Source organism: Patiria miniata, unplaced genomic scaffold (assembly GCF_015706575.1).
Source record: "Patiria miniata isolate m_02_andy unplaced genomic scaffold, ASM1570657v1 HiC_scaffold_14, whole genome shotgun sequence".
In the NCBI taxonomy this organism is placed as follows: Eukaryota; Metazoa; Echinodermata; class Asteroidea; order Valvatida; family Asterinidae; genus Patiria; species Patiria miniata.
The window spans coordinates 851554-859683 of NW_024037052.1; the positions used below are offsets into that span (position 1 = coordinate 851554).

General features: G+C 40.2%; 1 long non-coding RNA gene across 1 annotated transcript in view; it reads right to left on the reverse strand.

The window, feature by feature from the left end:
• Window positions 1–2095: 2095 nt before the first annotated feature.
• The window catches only part of LOC119721843, a 7586-nt gene continuing 1551 nt past the window's right edge, over window positions 2096–8130 (reverse strand). Inside the window, exon 2 of the long non-coding RNA XR_005270314.1 lies at window positions 2096–5074. This is a non-coding gene — a long non-coding RNA (uncharacterized LOC119721843). The remainder of the gene's footprint in view (window positions 5075–8130) is intronic.

The following is an 8130-nucleotide window of genomic DNA, read 5'->3' on the forward strand; positions in this document are numbered from 1 at the left end:
TACAAAGTAGTGTATGCAATGAAGTCACATGTATTCTACCATACAATCTTATATTGGTGTCCCATATCAATAGGTCTCATTCAAATGACGTCATTTCCTACAGACCAGCCACATGCATCAACATTTTGAGCATCAACTGAATAACGCACATCGGCTGTGTCGTATTTCAAACACATTTCAAGCAAGAAGCGCGTGTGTTTGGAACATTTTTAACACTGCGCAATGCGTGCTTGATTGCGTAAAATAAGCAATCAAGAGATGACCGTCATTGAGTGAGCCCTATTGATATGCTTGGCAGTAAGGATTGAACAGAGAGATTATTTTATGCAACTGTTAATATCTTTTGGAATTTTTGCAGTGAAATACTTTTTAAAATAAGTTGGCTATTTTAAGGACTTTATTTTTATGGTGAAGGATTTTGGAATTAAATGTAGAATATTAAAAGGATCTATGCAAGCTTTCAGAACAAATTTGTGATTGGCATTCAAGCGCTTTATTTTGTGTGTTCCATGAGTGTGAGTGGGTTTAACAATTCATCTTCCAGCACACTTCATGCACAGCTACGTGCACGCTGTCGTCACGTTTCAGCTTTCATCTACCACATACGTACGTGCAGCAAGCGTCTTGCGTTGTGTGGTGCAGTGTGGCCCATTATGGGATAATAACACTGTTGTTGCCATCAGGCATGCAATTTTTCCTTGGATCTGCTGATTTCCTTCTTTCTTTTCTTCTCATGAATGCCATTACAATTTTTGAAAAATACTGTACAAAGGCTTGTGTGGTTTGGAATTTCCTCCTTTTCTTGTAAATTTTGAGTTGCATGCCTGTTTCATGTATCAACCTATCAGTATAAGAATTCAAATTTGGTTGAAGATAAGCACATATGTACAACATACATGTCTGTTAGTTTGTTACACACAGTGCCACCGTGTTGAATGTTTTGACCAATCAAGAAATCACTAATAGAAGCCACAGTTGAGCCAATACCAGGCATGTATGCACGAGGGGGGGGGGGGGGTAAAGACACCAGACCAACATATAATTGGGTAAGACTTGCAGTTTGACAAACTCAAGGAAGGGGGGGGGGCTTGATTACATTAGTCTCTGGATGGCACTATTATGTCATTTTTATTCAGTTGAAGCATCATGGTTGCAGGTAATCTTTTAAAGGCAGTGGTGAAAGTAATAGATGAGCCAAATTACTTCACAAAAATATTCAGCAAAAATGTGGATTTTATTTCTTTGTGTGTGTGTGTGTGTGTGGGGGGGGGGGGGGCGGTTTGCATATGCAGACCTTGATGCCCCTACAAGCCTGTCTAGGTACCAACCTCATAAATATTGCCACATTGCCTATCCCTAATCTATACAATTCAATGTCATGAATGTCAACTGATCAATCTCATGAGCTTCAACTTGAAACAATGTACATAGACCTTCCCAAGACTAGACTGGGGCAACTACCATTGAGCTCTTAATTATACAAATATCAGCTGCTTCAAGTTGAGTGGTAAAACTAGCCTCCTGGGTAGTCCGAGGATCAAACGATCATGTTTACAGAGCCTCACTACGAATGTCTGATATATCCGAACATGCAAATTGTATGCGACCCCACGGGCCAGCCAATCAAAGTTGAGTTTAGATATGTTGACACTAGGGCTGGTTGACCTACGACAGTTGACCCATGTAAAGGGACATAACATGAAATAGCTAGATGGGCGTTTCGAGAAAAAAAAGTGTAGTAAAATTGTTGAACAAAATTGTAAGAAATCTATAAGTTTTAACTTCCTTTGACTTTTGGACCAAAAGTTTAGATTTTTTGACCGAAGAGGTATTTATGAATGGAAATAAATATGTGCTTGGCCGGTATTCTACACTTTGTTTAAGACCGGTTGAGTCTGGATGCTGATAACGACCCTTGCCTTTGGCTCCGGTCAGTATCATCATCCAGACTCCAAGCCGGTGTTGAACAGTGTTTAATATCGACCAACAAGCACACACATTTATTCCCTCATTGAAAAGATTACGATTTCAACTCGAGTCTTTTCTAGTTGAGTCTCAATGACAACTTAAATAATGGAGATATTAAACGCACAAGTGCAAGTCTCACATAATGTTATTTCACTCTTAGGGCCACTGGACATAACATACTAGTAGTACATACGTTACAGAATTCATATATTACATGTACATGCACTCTGTGAAAAGCAAGTCACAATGTGCAACATAAATTGTACCAGACAATAATTCAAACAATCACTCGTTCATTTTTAAAAAGCACATTGTTTGTACTCAGAACCTCTATCTTGACCGAAGAAAATAGACTTAAAACAACTAAATTACTGAACATAATCACAGCATCCATGCATGGGAAGTAGGATAATTTGTACAAAATATAACCATACATTGTTACAATAAACCAAATCTATTCTCACAAAAACATGTGTACATTCATTAGTTTACAGTTTTCGCAGTTAGCAAAAGAATAACTTGGACTACTTTATTGCAACAATTGCAGTTTCTGTAGGACCATGTCAAATAAATAAAGCTACCAGCATAACTGAAATAAAGAATTCAACAAACGCTCCGCCCCCCCCCATTTTCCCATTTCTTGTCTTAGGTCCTTTAGTATCAATGTTGACTTTTTCCATCTCAAATGTCTGAAAGCTCAGTTATTAATTCATAAATTGCACAATTTTGTAAAAGTAAATGAATATACATAAACAAGTAAAACCATACAATATTTAAACCTTTTTTTTACATTTTGCATAGCAGAAATGATTTCTTTTAAACATAATTTACTGAAACCATTTCCCTATGTGATCACTTTTTTATATAATAAACATCATTTGAAATATATTGTCCAACACAATTAAACTAATAAAGACTTTAAGTATATCGTTTAAACAGGAGGCCTTTTTTTTTATACAAACCAACATATTTGTCAATATGATTGATGTGTATAGCTAACCTACATTCCACCTGTATTTCTGATTAATGAAATTAATAACAAAAAAGTGATCATTTTATGATCTTTATATTTATCTTAAATGTTTGTGGCAAAGTTGCAAATCACAAGCTAGCAAAGTAAATATCAAACCCTACATCATGTGCCATATACGAAAACCAAACTATAACAGCACAGAAACTAGACACAACTTATCTCTGGATAGCTATACACAATAGGATACAAGCAAAACAATTCTAGCTTTCTCACTCAAAAAGTGCTGGACTTTAGCCCCTTCTTAAAAATATATACGTATATATATCATGGATATTAATGTCCTTAAGAAAAATCTACCTATACTATATTCTGAGTTGTTGAAAAAGTTGGGTTCAATGTGTTAATAACAGTGGTTCAACAGCAAAACTGAATGCGCTTAATACCACATTTTGACTGTTTACCGAGACACAAATGAACAATAGGATGGAAGCTTCCAAGAAGTTACATAAGTTAAATATGAACCAGAGTACGTGGATGTGCAGAAACCATGTCAGATGTTGACAATCATGCCGCATCAATCAAGCATGCAGGGACTTGTCTTGTTTTCCTTAAACTTTGCAAAAGCAAGAGAAGAAAACAACGCCCTTACTTGTTCATTGTTATAGTCATAAAGCAATGTGATTGGTCAGGTCAATGACAAAAATGTTTCAGATGTCACTGGGCATATGGAAGATGTTCATATAAAGCTAGAATAAATGCAGTAAGCAAAGCTTTGTCTTGCATAGATCAATGTGCACCTCCACATTCTCATGAGTCACACTTCATATGCCTTCTAGCAGTGTTGCAGTACTCATACTCATACTCCAGTACATTTCGTACTCATGGAAATGTACTTGACTACACCACTGCCTTTTAAGTACAATGTATGCTAATATTGACTGCAATGAGTGGTACAATCAAACGATACCATTGCAAGGTGATCCATACCATATTGTAAGTATATTCTCAAGGAAGAGTGGAGGGAAAATATAGCACTCCACGGATCACTAAGTGAAACTCTTTTTACTGTACCACACGTTAGAACAGTCAATATTTACTTTGTATAAACACCTCACCTACAGATACACCGGACAGCTGATTATATACTCCTAATGCAAGACAATATTTATTCAATTTGTGTGTACTGAAATTCACTTGTTATTGCACTTCTGCAATCTTCCCCTTGACAAAATGTTCACACTGGTGTTGCGCTATCAAGAAATGGTCTGCAAGAGCACCCACATCAACACAGACCTCCAGTTGCAGTGATGTAGTTCTTTAGTTGCTGTGCTTTTAGCACTTTGGGTCATGGACTAGTCTTTTGGACAATAGGTAGTACAGTAACAACAAGTGAAGCTTAAAGCATTATTCATACTTGCATAGGTTTGTCTGGGAAGCAAAAGCAGCTACCCTGCACACACGGCACACGCATGAGGCACGTAAACCAGTCAGTGCTACCAGGACAGAAGTACCCCATAATTAGCTCTGAAACCCTGAGCTATGCAACAATTGCACATGCAAGTCGGGTTGCTAGTGGTACCACACTGCAACCTTCAAGAATGACAGTATATACGCATTTCATGGGAGGGATGTTCCATGGAATTCCAATGAATTTCTTCCAATGGAACTAATGAATTATGTATGGGTGTAACAGAACAAATACAACATGGTTCATTTCGGGTAAGTAGTGTATTACTTGTCCACGTTAGGAGGTATGGTAGTCCACATCAGCCCACCTTGGCACCAGTGATTTCAAACTACCTCCTCTCACTCAGTGTAACTTGCCACTACTATTTCTCTGATCATGTTGCAATTTGTACAATACCATCAGCTGACACAATCTATGGGTGAGATGTTTAAGAGACTGGGCTCATGAAGAGCCAGTGCACATGCCTGAGGCTTAATGGCTTGTTACACCAGCGTGGAATTGACCACATCATGAGTCCGAGGTGTCGATATTGCCTGCGGTGCTGAAGGTCTAAGGTAGGTTGGGTGACTTTGTTGCGTCGTGTGCTGAAGACTGAACTGACGGGGTTGCTGCCGGTGCGGTTCTTTCTGGGGAGGGGCATTAATTGTGGCGTTGATTTCCAGGGTCTGTGTACAGGCAGAAATGCAAAGAAAATTATTGTTAAAAAGATTACTTTTTGTTCCAAAATTTCATATTGCAATTCTCAGGCAATTGGGCATGTTTCCAAGTGCATAAACAAAACCTGGAAATGTACATGTACATGCATTTTAATAGCATTCAGGTAAAATGCAACAACATTTTCCACATGAAATCCTCTGTATTACAAAAATACATGACCAATGCACAAACACAAAAACACGTATTTCAAGAAGCAATTAGGAAGAAACTACATTACTGCCATAGAGCTACACTGAATTACTAGAGTGCTGACTCGATGTACAAAGTGATGGCTGATGGGCGCATCCATGTTTGTGCACAAACCTATGGAAAACTCAAACTTTTGTACGGCTATTTGTATCTGCGTTTGTATTCCATACAGGTGTGCTATCAAAGCCGATACACTCAAACTGAAATGCACAGTAAATTGAGTGTTTCATTTGCTCTGCGAAAATGTGTGCGCATATCTGCTGCAGCTGATTTTTGCCGTGACGTTTTTTAACCGTCATAATGCGCTTAACTTGCTTGCGTACATGTATGTAGCACTTGCACGTTGCATTTAGAGTACACTTTCAAAATGCAATCCATCTAATTTCATTATGTTCTACAAACACGAACGTGAATTCAAAATGGCTGTGAGCAAGATGGTATAAAGTATCTCCATCCCAAGCTGGAGATATGATCCCAATTTCAGACCAAAGACCCAGGCAGGGGTAGCTTCCACCGCCGGTGACACAAGTTGCACCTCCCCCTTACCCCCCCCCCCACCCCTTCCCTCCCCGATAGACGTCACACGGAAAAAAGGTTACAGTTACTTAACAAAAACTTCGATGAAAACCGGCGTCTTCTCTCTTCGCAGCATTCAAAAGCTCCCTGTGGCAGAAAAAAAGAGCAAGTATACATTGTAAATTCAATATCCAAATTTTCTGACATCACGTCCTGTCATCAAACCTCCAATACATTTCCATTTTATCAACAAGTACTGTATGTCCAACTTGCCATCTCAAACTCCAAAGATATACCCAAGGTCTACCTCCACGTTAAAATCCAGCAAGCCCATTCAAATGCAAGGAAGCGCATCAAAACAGAGACGTTTTGCAAGGAGAAACATTACTCATTTACCTGTGGGAGATGAATGCTGCACTTGGACGACCTTACTTCTGTGCCCTTCATCTTCAATCTGCACACACAGAAAAGAGAAAACTGGGAAGAAACAAAAAGTGTTAGTGAAATGTCAAAACTCTGCATCTTTGAACATTCAACGAAGACGAACGGAACTGAAACAAGGGGTGAACACAGTGGGCCCGGACAAATAGGGAGACGAAACAGACAGACATGAACAGAACGCAACAAAACAGCCGGCAACCCACCACACACACTTTCACAACGGTCGTCCTGGGGCTAAGATCTGCAAAGAGGACATATCTCCATCCCAAGCTGGAGATATGATCCCAATTTCAGACCAAAGACCCAGGCAGGGGTAGCTTCCACCGCCGGTGACACAAGTTTCACCTCCCCTTACCCCCCCCCTTCCCTCCCCGATAGACGTCACACGGAAAAAAGGTTACAGTTACTTAACAAAAACTTCGATGAAAACCGGCGTCTTCTCTCTTCGCAGCATTCAAAAGCTCCCTGTGGCAGAAAAAAAGAGCAAGTATACATTGTAAATTCAATATCCCAATTTTCTGACATCACGTCCTGTCATCAAACCTCCAATACATTTCCATTTTATCAACAAGTACTGTATGTCCAACTTGCCATCTCAAACTCCAAAGATATACCCCAAGGTCTACCTCCACGTTAAAATCCAGCAAGCCCATTCAAATGCAAGGAAGCGCATCAAAACAGAGACGTTTTGCAAGGAGAAACATTACTCATTTACCTGTGGGAGATGAATGCTGCACTTGGACGACCTTACTTCTGTGCCCTTCATCTTCAATCTGCACACACAGAAAAGAGAAAACTGGGAAGAAACAAAAAGTGTTAGTGAAATGTCAAAACTCTGCATCTTTGAACATTCAACGAAGACGAACGGAACTGAAACAAGGGGTGAACACAGTGGGCCCGGACAATAGGGAGACGAAACAGACAGACATGAACAGAACGCAACAAAACAGCCGGCAACCCACCACACACACTTTCACAACGGTCGTCCTGGGGCTAAGACCTGCAAAGAGGACATATCTCCATCCCAAGCTGGAGATATGATCCCAATTTCAGACCAAAGACCCAGGCAGGGGTAGCTTCCACCGCCGTGACACAAGTTTTCACCTCCCCCTTACCCCCCCCCCTTCCCTCCCCGATAGACGTCACACGGAAAAAAGGTTACAGTTACTTAAAACAAAACTTCGATGAAAACCGGCGTCTTCTCTCTTCGCAGCATTCAAAAGCTCCCTGTGGCAGAAAAAAAGAGCAAGTATACATTGTAAATTCAATATCCAAATTTTCTGACATCACGTCCTGTCATCAAACCTCCATACATTTCCATTTTATCAACAAGTACTGTATGTCCAACTTGCCATCTCAAACTCCAAAGATATACCCAAGGTCTACCTCCACGTTAAAATCCAGCAAGCCCATTCAAATGCAAGGAAGCGCATCAAACAGAGACGTTTTGCAAGGAGAAACATTACTCATTTACCTGTGGGAGATGAATGCTGCACTTGGACGACCTTACTTCTGTGCCCTTCATCTTCAATCTGCACAACAGAAAAGAGAAAACTGGGAAGAAACAAAAAGTGTTAGTGAAATGTCAAACTCTGCATCTTTGAACATTCAACGAAGACGAACGGAACTGAAACAAGGGGTGAACACAGTGGGCCCGGACAAATAGGGAGACGAAACAGACAGACATGAACAGAAACGCAACAAAACAGCCGGCACCCACCACACACACTTTCACAACGGTCGTCCTGGGGCTAAGACCTGCAAAGAGGACATATCTCCATCCCAAGCTGGAGATATGATCCCAATTTCAGACCAAAGACCCAGGCAGGGTAGCTTCCACCGCCGGTGACACAAGTTT